At 42.7% G+C, this 11,208-nt stretch overlaps 1 long non-coding RNA gene across 3 annotated transcripts in view; it reads left to right on the forward strand.

Annotated features, from left to right (window-relative positions):
- LOC135281464 (uncharacterized) overlaps positions 1-10,951 on the forward strand; it is a 44,331-nt gene extending 33,380 nt beyond the window's left edge. For 2 of the 3 annotated variants that reach the window (XR_010348096.1, XR_010348097.1), the window contains exons 2-3: positions 3,551-3,671; positions 7,577-10,951. This is a non-coding gene — a long non-coding RNA (uncharacterized LOC135281464). Of the gene's footprint in view, positions 1-1,287; positions 1,679-3,550; positions 3,672-7,576 lie in introns of those variants that run through there. The other variant, XR_010348098.1, reaches the window with a different exon arrangement.
- The last annotated feature ends 257 nt before the right edge of the window (positions 10,952-11,208 follow it).

An 11,208-nucleotide genomic window follows, 5' to 3' on the forward strand; every position in this document is an offset into this window, starting at 1 on the left:
GGAAAAGTAATTGCCTAATACTCACATTCATATTTTAAATGCCTAGCTTCAGTTTTGCTATTGGACCACAGATTGTTAAAATCTGTCTTCAAATCCTAGAATGAACATGCCTGCAAAATTAATGCTAAATCTTCAACCAAGGAACTCCCTTAGCTGTGCTCTTCCTCCAGAGATCTTTGTGACAATTTCTAGACAAAAGTCACAAAGACCATGAGAATGTGCAGGATGTTGAAATTGAAAGGAAATGGATTTTAACTTGCATTCCTTTTATCCTGTAAATATTAAGCTATTCCTTTGCATGATACCTGAAGGTTTAAAAAAAACCCCGACCCAACAATTGTTCCCAGAAAGCCAAACAATATGGGATTAATTTTTAATCAGTGTCTTAATTGCACCTGGTGGGGCTACAGGGGAAAGGGGATGGTGCACAGAGTGTGTAGAAAAGTTTGGACATGTTCCTTTCCTTACAAAGATAAATAAATGTATATTTTAATGCCTTTAGAGGAGCATTGTTATGAACCTTGCAGCGTCAGCTTAGGTGTTTTTTGGCAGTGTTAAGCAGCCACTCCCCATTTAGCCACAGGGCAGGGCAGGGATGGAGGCTGTGGTGTGAGTGTGCCCAGCAGTGCCAGGAGCCTGGAGCAGATCCTACCCTGAGACAGCAGCGCTGAGGGTGGAGAGGGAGGGAAGGAGCTGCTGCGGGGATGGTCCATATTGCACACTAATGCTTCTGCAAAGGCCTTGCTTGACATTGATGAGAAATGCTGTAGGACTGGGATTCCTTATCAGAGATGAAGGGTGGAATAGATGGTTTTTGGATGGGAGAATTCCCAGTGCAATTTGTTAGCAAAATCACAATAAAAGAAGAAAAAAATACCATATATAGCTTTTAATTATTTTTAGCACTATTTAGAGCAGAGACCCAAAATTTTCACCAGGTTGGATTTTTTTTTTTGTTCTTTTTCTGCTGAGCATGTCTTGCTATTTAGTTTTCCACACGAATTTTAGCATCACCAGCAAGCAGCATATCACTTGTACAGCACCACTGCCTTTCCATCTGCCCTGGGAGCTGAGCTGCTCACAGATTGCTTCGAGTGCAGGGCTCTGTAATGAGCTGAGTTTCTGGAATAACAAAGCTGTTTTGTTCCTTTGAAATGCAGGTCAGGTAGCCTGTGGCACCGAGCACAGAATCACTGATGTGACCAGCAAGCTCCCAGGGTCACATGGAGACTCGTTTACACAGTCTCACAAAGACACAAGGGATGTGTCCTGCATATGCAGGAACAAAAAAGGAAGGAGGTGATTTTGCTTTTTATACATTTGATATTTTCTTGGGGTCCTGGAAAAGGAGGTATTTCAGCATGGATTTGCAAAGGGACTTCTCACTTGTGTGACTGAGAGCAGGAAGGTCAGCTGTAGGTCAGCATGGACTTTGTTCCAGGCTGTTATTATTCAGTGCTGTTCTTTCACACCTCCATTCCCATACAAAGCTGATTTTTGCATGCAGCGGATCTTGGCATTCACAAAATATGCTCTTCAAGCAAAATAAACTGGTCTAGTCTTTGGAGACTGAGAGCCTCAGCAGGCTGTGGGGCAAAGAGTGATCAAAGGAGACCTGGGATGTTACAAGGAAGCAATGGGCCAAAGAGAAGGGCAGCTGCATCACTCTTAAAACAAGGTAATGTTGTCTTTGAGCTCTTCAGAAATCCCAGCATAGATGGAGACAGAATCTCCTCTCCTGTAAAGAGGAGGTGCAGGTCAGGTGGAGGAGCCAGCTAGGGATGCCTCAGGTGCTGCTCCTGGGCAGATGGAGCTGGTGGGAAAAGGGGAGATTTGCTCAGTGCTCTTGTGGCTGAAAAGAGAAATGTGGAGTGTAGCCAAGGAGGCTCCCTGTGGCAGCACATGTTTGGAAGAGGAGGTTCTTCCCACAAAGGTGGTTGTGAGATTTTTTCAGATGCCTACACAGTTAGGAGCACAGGGAAAACGGATTAACTGTTTGATGAAGCATGGGATGCAGCTGTTACCCTCCTCATGCCTTTACTCTTCTCTCTTGTGTACTGCCAAATATATGGTGGGCACTAAGAGCAATAAGCAGCAATTTGGTGGGTGAGGAGGGAAATCCCAGAGTTAGGTGTGTTTTAAAGTCACTACAAGTGTTCCTACATGCCCTTTGGGGTATCTTCACACACAGCTGTACTGCTCTTGTGCTCTTATGGAGTTTAATCCCTTCTGTGCATCTCCACACATGTATTGTGCTCATGATTGAGACTTGATCCTTACAGGGCTTTTTATACTCTTGATGCTGGTTTTTGCTTCTCCCCTGCTGCCCTTTGGCACCCTCTGCTTTCCCTCGCCTCCTGTTTATTAACACACATTTGTCCACCTCCCCTTTTTGCTGTCAGGACTTCATGAGGAGTGAGCCGTCAGCTTTGCTGGGTTTTGTATCAGGTGTGCACAACAGTCTGGGCTTTGAAGGCTTTACTGGCTGCTGCTGTGACTGAGATGAATATTGTATATCTGTGTAATGCACAGCAAGTAACATAACACATCCATACTCCCTGTGCATTGGGCAGAATTTCTCTCTTCATACAACATTCTCAGCTTGCTGCAGCAGTTTCACAAAGTCAATTCTTATCTATTAGCACATAGGAAAAACAGCAGAGAAATGTACATGTGGCACAGGACTTTATTTTGAGAAAGTTTTCTAAGTGTATTTGATGAATAATGAACCTACTCCTTTGGAGTCAAATCTCCTTTATGCTAAACAACAACAAAATGTAGATGATCAGCTCAGCACAGCCACCCTGACCCCTGAGGGTAACTTGTAATTACTTTGGGAGCAGTACATCACTCATGAAGTTCATTTATTATGTGCCTTTTGTGAGAGGCCCCCTAAATTCAGCCCAGCCAACCCTGCCAGCCCTCCAAGTGCTCCAGTTTGTTCCTGCTGCTCGTGCTCCCTCCTGCCCAGGAGGGAGAGGTGGTCTCCAGGGCAGCACAAGCATTCCTAGTGCCTCTCTTTCCAGCCTCCTCTGGAGTCCTGCTTCCCTACAGTGGCGCTGCAGATGGAGCCCTCTGTGTTTCTGAGGCTTTGATGCTGTTGAGTGTCTCCCTTGAGGGGATGGATTTTGGGAAGGACAGCTGGGAGCTGGGGCAGGCTAGGGGTGATGCCTGAGTGGGCAGGAGTGGTTTGGTGCCTCCTGTGGCTCTTGCTGGTTGCAGTGAGCTGGACACAGCCTGGGGAGGAGCTGCAGGCTGGTGTGTGGTGCTGCAGCCCTCTGGGTGTTTGGGGAGAGAGGCTGCTGCCACACTGGAGCAGGGACAGCAGAGGGACAGCATGGCACCCTGCACTCTCTGCCAGTGTCACGGCTGAGAGATGATGTGAAAAGTGCATATTATATGGCTCTACGCAGACATTTACTATACACATTAAGTTGTATTGAGTAGTGCTGTATTAACATTTTAATACTATGGTAAATGTAGTTTCATAGCAAAAAGGTAGCTTTTGTAGTTAAAATAGGAACTATGTATGTGGAATATTTTCTTTTAGAAAGGAATGAGGGGTCCTCACCGGATGGCAGCTGCAGGACACCTAAATCAGAAAAAGGGAATTCATTGCTCCCTTATCATCAGAAAACTAACTTCTTCCCACCTCGCTCAGACAGAAAAAGGTACCCGGACGTCCGTATCTCTTTGTTTTTATTGTCTCATATTGTCCTAATCTCAAATGTTCAAATTTTATTATTCTAATTATATTACTATTTTTATAACAATTTTATTACTATTAAACTTTTAAAATTTCAAAACCAAGTGATTGGCGTTTTTCACAGGTGACAGCCTCGTTGTGCAGAGCAGGTGGGACAGAGGCAGGAGCTGCCTGGAGGAAGCCAGGCTGTCCCAGAGGCACGGCTCCCTGCTGCAGAGCAGGCTGTGGTGGCACCCTGTTGTCACACGCTGCACTCTCTCCAAGCAGCTGGGTGGGCTGGCACCAGGGAAGGGGGGCTGCTTGTCCCCCAGACACCGTGAAAATTGTTCCCAAGAAAGAGCAACTTTGGCAGCAGCTCCCTGGGATTTGTGACTTTGGCAACTTGTCAGTGGTAGGGAGTGAGAAAGAGGTGTGAATGAATTATTCTGTCTCAAGATTTTTCCCTCTAGGGGATCCAGGCACAATCTTCCTCCTCCTGAGCTTGCTGATTTTATAAATCTGTAGCATGCAGGAAAGGTCCTAAATGTCACCTAAAAATATCTGCCCATCATGGAGGCTTATTCATGCTGGGCCCTTATGGAGCACCTCTGCCTGGGGATGATTTTTCCTTGATGTGCAGAGTGACATGGCAGTTATGTGTAGACATGGGACTCCTGTACCTAGTTCTGGTGAGGTGGATGGAAAATAATGTGAAGAAAAAGTAGGAAAAAGCATAATAAAAAGCAGGAGAACAGCACTGACCTGGACAACTATACTTTCTCCAGCCAGGAGAAACATTTGTTGAGCAAAACAAGTAAAATGCACCTATTGTCTTCACTTTGCAGTGAGGTTTGCAGCCCCAAAAAAACTGATTCTGCCAGTTCCAAAAATAAAAGGTCAGCAGTGAAGTCCCTCCCCAGTCCTGAGAAGCACTTGTTATTTTCGCAACAGTATTTAAGGCTATGCTCTGTTTGCAAGTGTCTTGCTATAATTGTATTTTTTTTTTGTTGTTTTGTTTTTAAAAAAGTGATTCAGTCACATGGTTCCTGGGTTTGGGACATCACAGAGCCTGCCCAGCCTTTGGGAAGCTGAGATAAAATGGTGGGAGCTGGTTGTTCTGCATATTGCCCCTTCCTTCTGTCCCTAGAAGATATTTTTTGAATTAATGCTGATTTTCAGCAGTCAAATACTTAAAGGATTAAAGGAGCCTTGCTGAATGGAGCCACAGTCCCTGAGTCCCTCCTGGTGCCAGCAGGGCAGGGTCACAGTGGGGACCTTGCAGCCCCAGAGAGCAGCCTGGGATGACAAAAGCCCAGCTCAGGGGGTGGCTGGGCTGTGTGGATGGATGGCATCCTGCCCATGCTCCCCATCCTTGCCATCCCTGCCCATCCTGCCCATCTTCCTCATCCTGCCCATGCTCCCCATCCTTGCCATCCTTGCCCATCCTGCCCATCTTCCTCATCCTGCCCATGCTCCCCATCCTTGCTATCCTTTCCATCCTTTCCATCCTGCACCTCTGTCGCAGCACTCAGCAGATGAGAAAATGCTGCAGGCAAGTGCTTACTCTTCATAAACAACCTGATCTTTTATCAAATAATTTGTTTTATGTAAAGGAAGAATTCCAGTTTGCAAAGCTAATCTGTCTTGTCTAAAACCCTCTTTTTTTTTATCTTTGAAGCCCAAGTAAGTGTCCAATTTATAGTATTTAGTAGATAGGATTTGGGATTTTAATCGACTTTGCAATCTTGGTTTTGCACTTTCTAATCACGTTTCTGGAAAAAAAAAATCAGCTCAAGAAATTGACATATTTGAGAGTGTATTTGCTTTTATTTTTTTTAATGTCTGAGACATTTCTCCTTGGCAAGTGTGTATTACAATTATCAGAAGGTTCTAACTAAAATTTTCCTCAGACTAAATGACTTCAAATGTCCTGGGTGAGACACAATTTTCTTATTTCTCTGTCTTCTGTATTGTCAGTCAAAATATTTCACAAGAGCCAGGAGATGCCATATGTTTCAGGGGAGGTAAAAATCAGTTGCAAAAAAAAGAGATTTAATCAGAATTGATGGTTTCACTTCAAGACATGCCAGCAAATTTTTACTCATAATTATTTCTGATGTTTGTGTCTTGAGATTCTGAATCTGATGGGCAAAATGTGCAACTCTCAGGCACTGAGCCCTTGCTGGAGTCTGGAGGGCCCAAGCCTTCAGCAGGTCAAGGTCACACCTGCCTCACTCAGATGTGTTTTGGTGGAACAACATCAATTCATAAAGACAGGGATGGAGCTCATCTGTGCAGCCAGGAAAGTGCCACGTGTGGGAATGGCAGGTTTTCTGCAGTGGCACTGGAAGGAGGCAGGTGAGATGTGTTTGGGCAGCAGCAGTGGCTGCTTTTGAGGCACTGAGGGTGTTATTTGTGGTGTGTGGAAGTGGGACAGGCAGCTGAGGTCAATGGCACTTTAGTTAAAGGCAGGTCAGCCTTTGAAACAAACACAAATGTTGCAAAAAGATGAATGTAACAGATGACAGCAGAAAAAGAGATGGAAAAGGAGAAACCAAAAGGAGTAATTAAAATTTTAGGTGCTGTTAATCTCAACTTTTCTCATGCTGTCCAGCACAGGAAACTAAAAGCTTTGTTTCCTGGTACTTGGTGCAGATGGGGGCACAAGAGTCTGGCAAATAAATACTTCAGCTGTTGTTGCATTGTTTGTGACTCCCTCCTGCTGTTGATGGTATAGGGAAAGTTGACTAAGTTGAGGTATCCAGCTGGGTAATGTGTTTATCCTCAAAAATCATGTTTCCCACAGCTAAAGAACCATTCCACTCTAAAAAATTATCATCACATTATTAGCCGAGCTGTGTTGTGAGAGCTCACCTTGTGATGTCTTTTCTTTTGACACCATCTTCAAATAATATATTTGGCAACAAACCAGGCTGATTAAAAACAGCAAACAGGCTGAAGCTCTTTTCCCTTTTCCCAAGTAAATGACCAAGGCTTTTTATATAGCTTAAAAATACGTCTGCAGATGAAATTCTGTAGTGCCTAATTTAGCCATACTCACCCAATAAATTTATCTTCTACTACCTCTCTCTGTTTAAAGCTGGTCTTAATAAGCTGTTAATATCCCATGTGCAGTGGTGGGTAATGTTAACTCATCCACTGAGGGACATGTGGGTGAGGAACCTGAGGTCTATTAAGTGCTGGGGCTGTTTCTTCACATCAGTTTTTATTTTTCATACAAGAAAGCCAAATATATAGCTATAGAGATAATCAGCAAGCATGAGACTAATATGTTCTTTGACTTTTGAATGTGCATACTCTACTGATAAAGTGTTGGCTGCTTTTTGGGTTGGACTGTTGTGGAAAGCAGAGGGAGGCAAAGCCCACAGCAGGAGTCATTAATTAGTGGAGATGACAGTGTGAACATGCTGTAGCACACCCAGGTGAGTCTTTGGTACACATTGATTTCAACATTATTAAAACAAACTCCTCAGTTACTTTCAGGATTAGTGTGACAATGTATTTTTTTGTAGCCAGGCACAGGGGACAGAGATCATGCTCTGGGATAAGCAATTAGTTCTTTTCCTGGTCTTGCTGGTCCAACTTGATTAACAACAGATTTCCTCACACATTGCTCTGCTTGCTGTCTTTGGCATAAGTTCTTTTTGCATTTTTCATCATCACATGTGAAGGAGAAACTGGTCCTTCCATGACAAAGAAGATTAATTTCAGCAGCTGTTGTGGGATAAATGCAGGACACAAGGGGAACTTAATGTGAAGGGGTTTTAAACCTTGCTTTTGCTTATAAGTAAACTTGCAGTGTTTGTATCTTTATGTTATTGTTTAGGAACTTCATTTACTAACTGAGTAAAACATTTTTTTTTCTTGCAGGAGGCCAAAACAAAGCTCTAGACTTTGTTTTCTGGGAAGGATTGTGATTCTAGTCTGAAGACAAAGTGGAAAGTTCATTTACAATTCCCTAAACTCATGAAAATATTGGAAAAAATTTAGCAGTTCCTGTACTGCCTCAGGGCCAGTATGGGGCTAAGCAGGGCTGCTGGTGGCTGCAGTTTCTCACCCAGAAGTTTCTTCACCCTCCTGAGTAACTTGCAGGTGTGGCAGACCCAGACCCCGAGGTGTAAGAGGTTTGCAGCAGAGCAGTGGGTCAGGGCACTGGAGTGAACAGCTGGGGCCAGTCGAGGTGTGCAAGGTTTATCTGCTTGGGACTGTGCTGAGAGTTCCCACTCTGACAGTGTTAACAAGTTTTGCCATAATTCACTTACACCTTGGAAACAGTTAAAGCAATTTAACAGTAAACTTGGCATAATTACTAGTTAATAGCCAGAGCTCCTAAAGTGTAAATTGTTTTGGTATTGATCTAAGCTTACACTGTCAGCATTTTGTAGAGACTGAACTTTAAGTGCTTAATTCAGCTGTATGCAACCATTAATTTTGTTTTTTATCTGCAAACAAAGGTGCAAGTAGTTATTCTATTTTCCTGCAATAATAAAATCAATTAAACAGTTTTTCCCCAAACACAGATGACCTTTGTAAGCAACACATTTGAAATGCCAACACGTGAGAAGAAAATGATGACAGGATCTTGTGTTTATTAACAAAAATCGAGTACTTGACGGCAGATTAACACTGTAGCTGCTGAGCCAGTCTTCCTTTACACTCATTTCCAGGGGTGGAAGGTCTGTGGTCAGATCTGTGTTCCACCAGCCTTCCTGCAGTTAAGCTTATGCTTTTGTCTCAAAAACCTCTTCCAGTGTGGTTTGATACTTAGTGCTGAAGGCATTACCTCTTGGTGAACCCCAGCACAGAGAAGGGGAGGTCTGTGTCAGCTCAGAGGAGTGTGGGCAGAGCCAACACACACATGAATATTTGGAGACATCTTTGCAGGATCAGTGCTCCATCTCCAGAATGGAGGAATTGCACAGTCAGGAACATTTACTAATAGCAATTGGTTGTTTAATCCTTATTAGCTTCTGATCAGATGTTTCTGGTTTGCTCTTTCAGGACTATTTCCTTGAATTTAAAATCCAATGTCTCAATTATTGATGGAAGTTAACTTTTCCCATCTGCCTTGGAGTGTGGGTGGTTACAGAAACAAGTTCATTACCCATGGATGGATGCATTTAACTCTTTGCTGAGCACCAAGGTGTGTCCCTGTGCCCCCAGTGTCACAGCTCCCTTCTGAGCAGGTATTGGTGGTGTGGCTCTTCCTGTGCAGCCAGCACTGGACATGCAGAACTCTGGGCTCATAATCTTTTACCTGCTGTTGCACCAGACTGCCTGAATGACAGTGTGACTGGCACTTCACATCATTTACAGCATTTATTCCTGATATCCACAAGGGCTGATTCACGCTTTTCAAGTCTTTTCCTAGACCTCATGAAGAAGGCAGTGAAACTGATGAAGGACCAATAAATATAACTAAATATAAATGTGCTATCAAACACAACTTTGGCTGGATCTTTGTTATTAATCAAATGTTCTCAGTGATGATGCTGCTGAGCTTGGGGTGTTACAACTGCAGCTGCCATCCTAGAGATCCCAGAGAGAACAAACAATTCATACCATACCTAAAATCCCAAGGATCTTGTGAGAAAAAGAAGTGCCACAGAAACGTGGCACTGACAGATGAATTGTTATTACCTGGCCACCAAACTGGATGTGGGAAAGGGTCACTAAGAGGTTTGATCTCAGCACACCAATGTGGTCACTAAATACCACTTAGAGTAGCAGTCATTTCCTGGGCAACAGCAGAGCAATGTGACCCTTATTAAAATAACCCCATCAATTGGAAATCACTACTATGGTTATGTGGTTATGATTATTAAGATAATTAAAATAAAACAAGTTAGTAAAAGATCCCATTAATTTTGACCTTGAATAATTAGGTTTCTAATGCATAGTAAGGCCAGTAATAACAAGCTACCATGAAAACAGAATTTCAGAAGTTTTTCTTGCAGGCAGAATTTAAAGGAAACACATTGCTTTTTCCAGTGTATTTAATTTTCAGTGTGGAGTCTGCAATGAGCTGCTAATAATCATGCACTATGCCATCAGGGTTTTGCACCTATTTACATATAAATAGTTCAGACCTGACTTGGCTACCAACAGTGGTTAATTTAATTTATTGTCCTTTGGCAAGTGAATAGTCATTGGTTTTCTAGCACTTTTAACCTTAGCAAACCCTTGGGAAATAAAATTTAGATTGAAAGAAAATTACTACTGGTGGAGAACAGCAAGAAAGTGACAGTAGTATATATAAACCTCAGGCAGCAGCAGAATAAAGTGTCATATTATTGTATGCTGTCTTCTAAAGTTCAATATTGCTTTCTTGATTTACACTTCTGTAATTTTTTCCAAGTAAGTCTTCCTGCTTTGGGGAGTTTTGCATCTAACTTCATGTTTTTCAGCCAGGAAGAAGGATTAACCTACTTACCATTAAAAAACACATCAGAACTCATCAGCATAAGCCAGCAATGTGCAACCACCAACAGCTGAATGGGGTGACAGCTATTGAGCACTGATGACTGAGGATCAGTGACACTAACTGATCACCTCTCCTGTAGGAGAGACGCCTTGGGAGGGCCCATTTTGGCCCCTGGGGTCAAACTGAAGCATTGCTTCCCTCCTGCACAGGCACACCTGGCCCTGCCAGCTCTGCTGAGGGACCAGGGTGAAACTCTGCACTGCCCTGGAGCCCAGCTCGAGAGGGGCAGGAGGGTTGGAACAGCAGCAACCTCTACTGCACTATTCCCATGACAAAGATTTTGGGGAAAAAAATAAACATTTTGGAATTCCTGACATGAAACTGCTGCACAATTTATTTTCTAGAATTAAAAAAGTGAATTATGTCAGATAGCAAGGAAATTAGAGGTCTGTTTCATGAAGCTCTGTTGTCAGAACCAAACATATCTGAACTCCAAAAACATGGCAGCAGATCTAGAAAATGGGAAGTCCTGAAATGTGGAAAGAATTTAATAAAATTTTTATATCAATGCATCTTAAAGAAAGTATTTTATGTCAATATATTTTAGGTGAAGTATTTTTATGCCACAAGTGTGTTACCAATAGTGGATTTTTTTCATCCCACAGGAGATTTTTGTTTAAAAAAAGAAAATCAATAACCATTGTTCAAGAAAATAAATTCTGTTTTCAGCTTGAAAGTGATTTCCTTTTCTGCACATCTCCAAAATCATATTTTGCTTCTCAGTCACCTTCAGAGAATAATTTCCAAAAATAAACTTTTATATTCCTGATGTTTAAAGCACAAACATATTGTAAGTACTTGCTCAAATGAACCAGTATTGTGTGCCTTGACATGATCCTTACTGGTTTGTTTCAGGTGCTGTCAGCTATTTTAGCAGAGGATGAGTCACTGTGTGAAATGCAAATCCTGATTCATTTCTCATCAGTCATGATTCACCCTGAAATGTGTAAGATTTGAGCAAGCTGCTATATTATGCATTAGGTACTTAGGCTATTTGCTTCAATAATGCAGCATCACT

Source organism: Passer domesticus, chromosome 15 (genome assembly GCF_036417665.1).
Source record: "Passer domesticus isolate bPasDom1 chromosome 15, bPasDom1.hap1, whole genome shotgun sequence".
NCBI classification, from domain to species: domain Eukaryota; kingdom Metazoa; phylum Chordata; class Aves; order Passeriformes; family Passeridae; genus Passer; species Passer domesticus.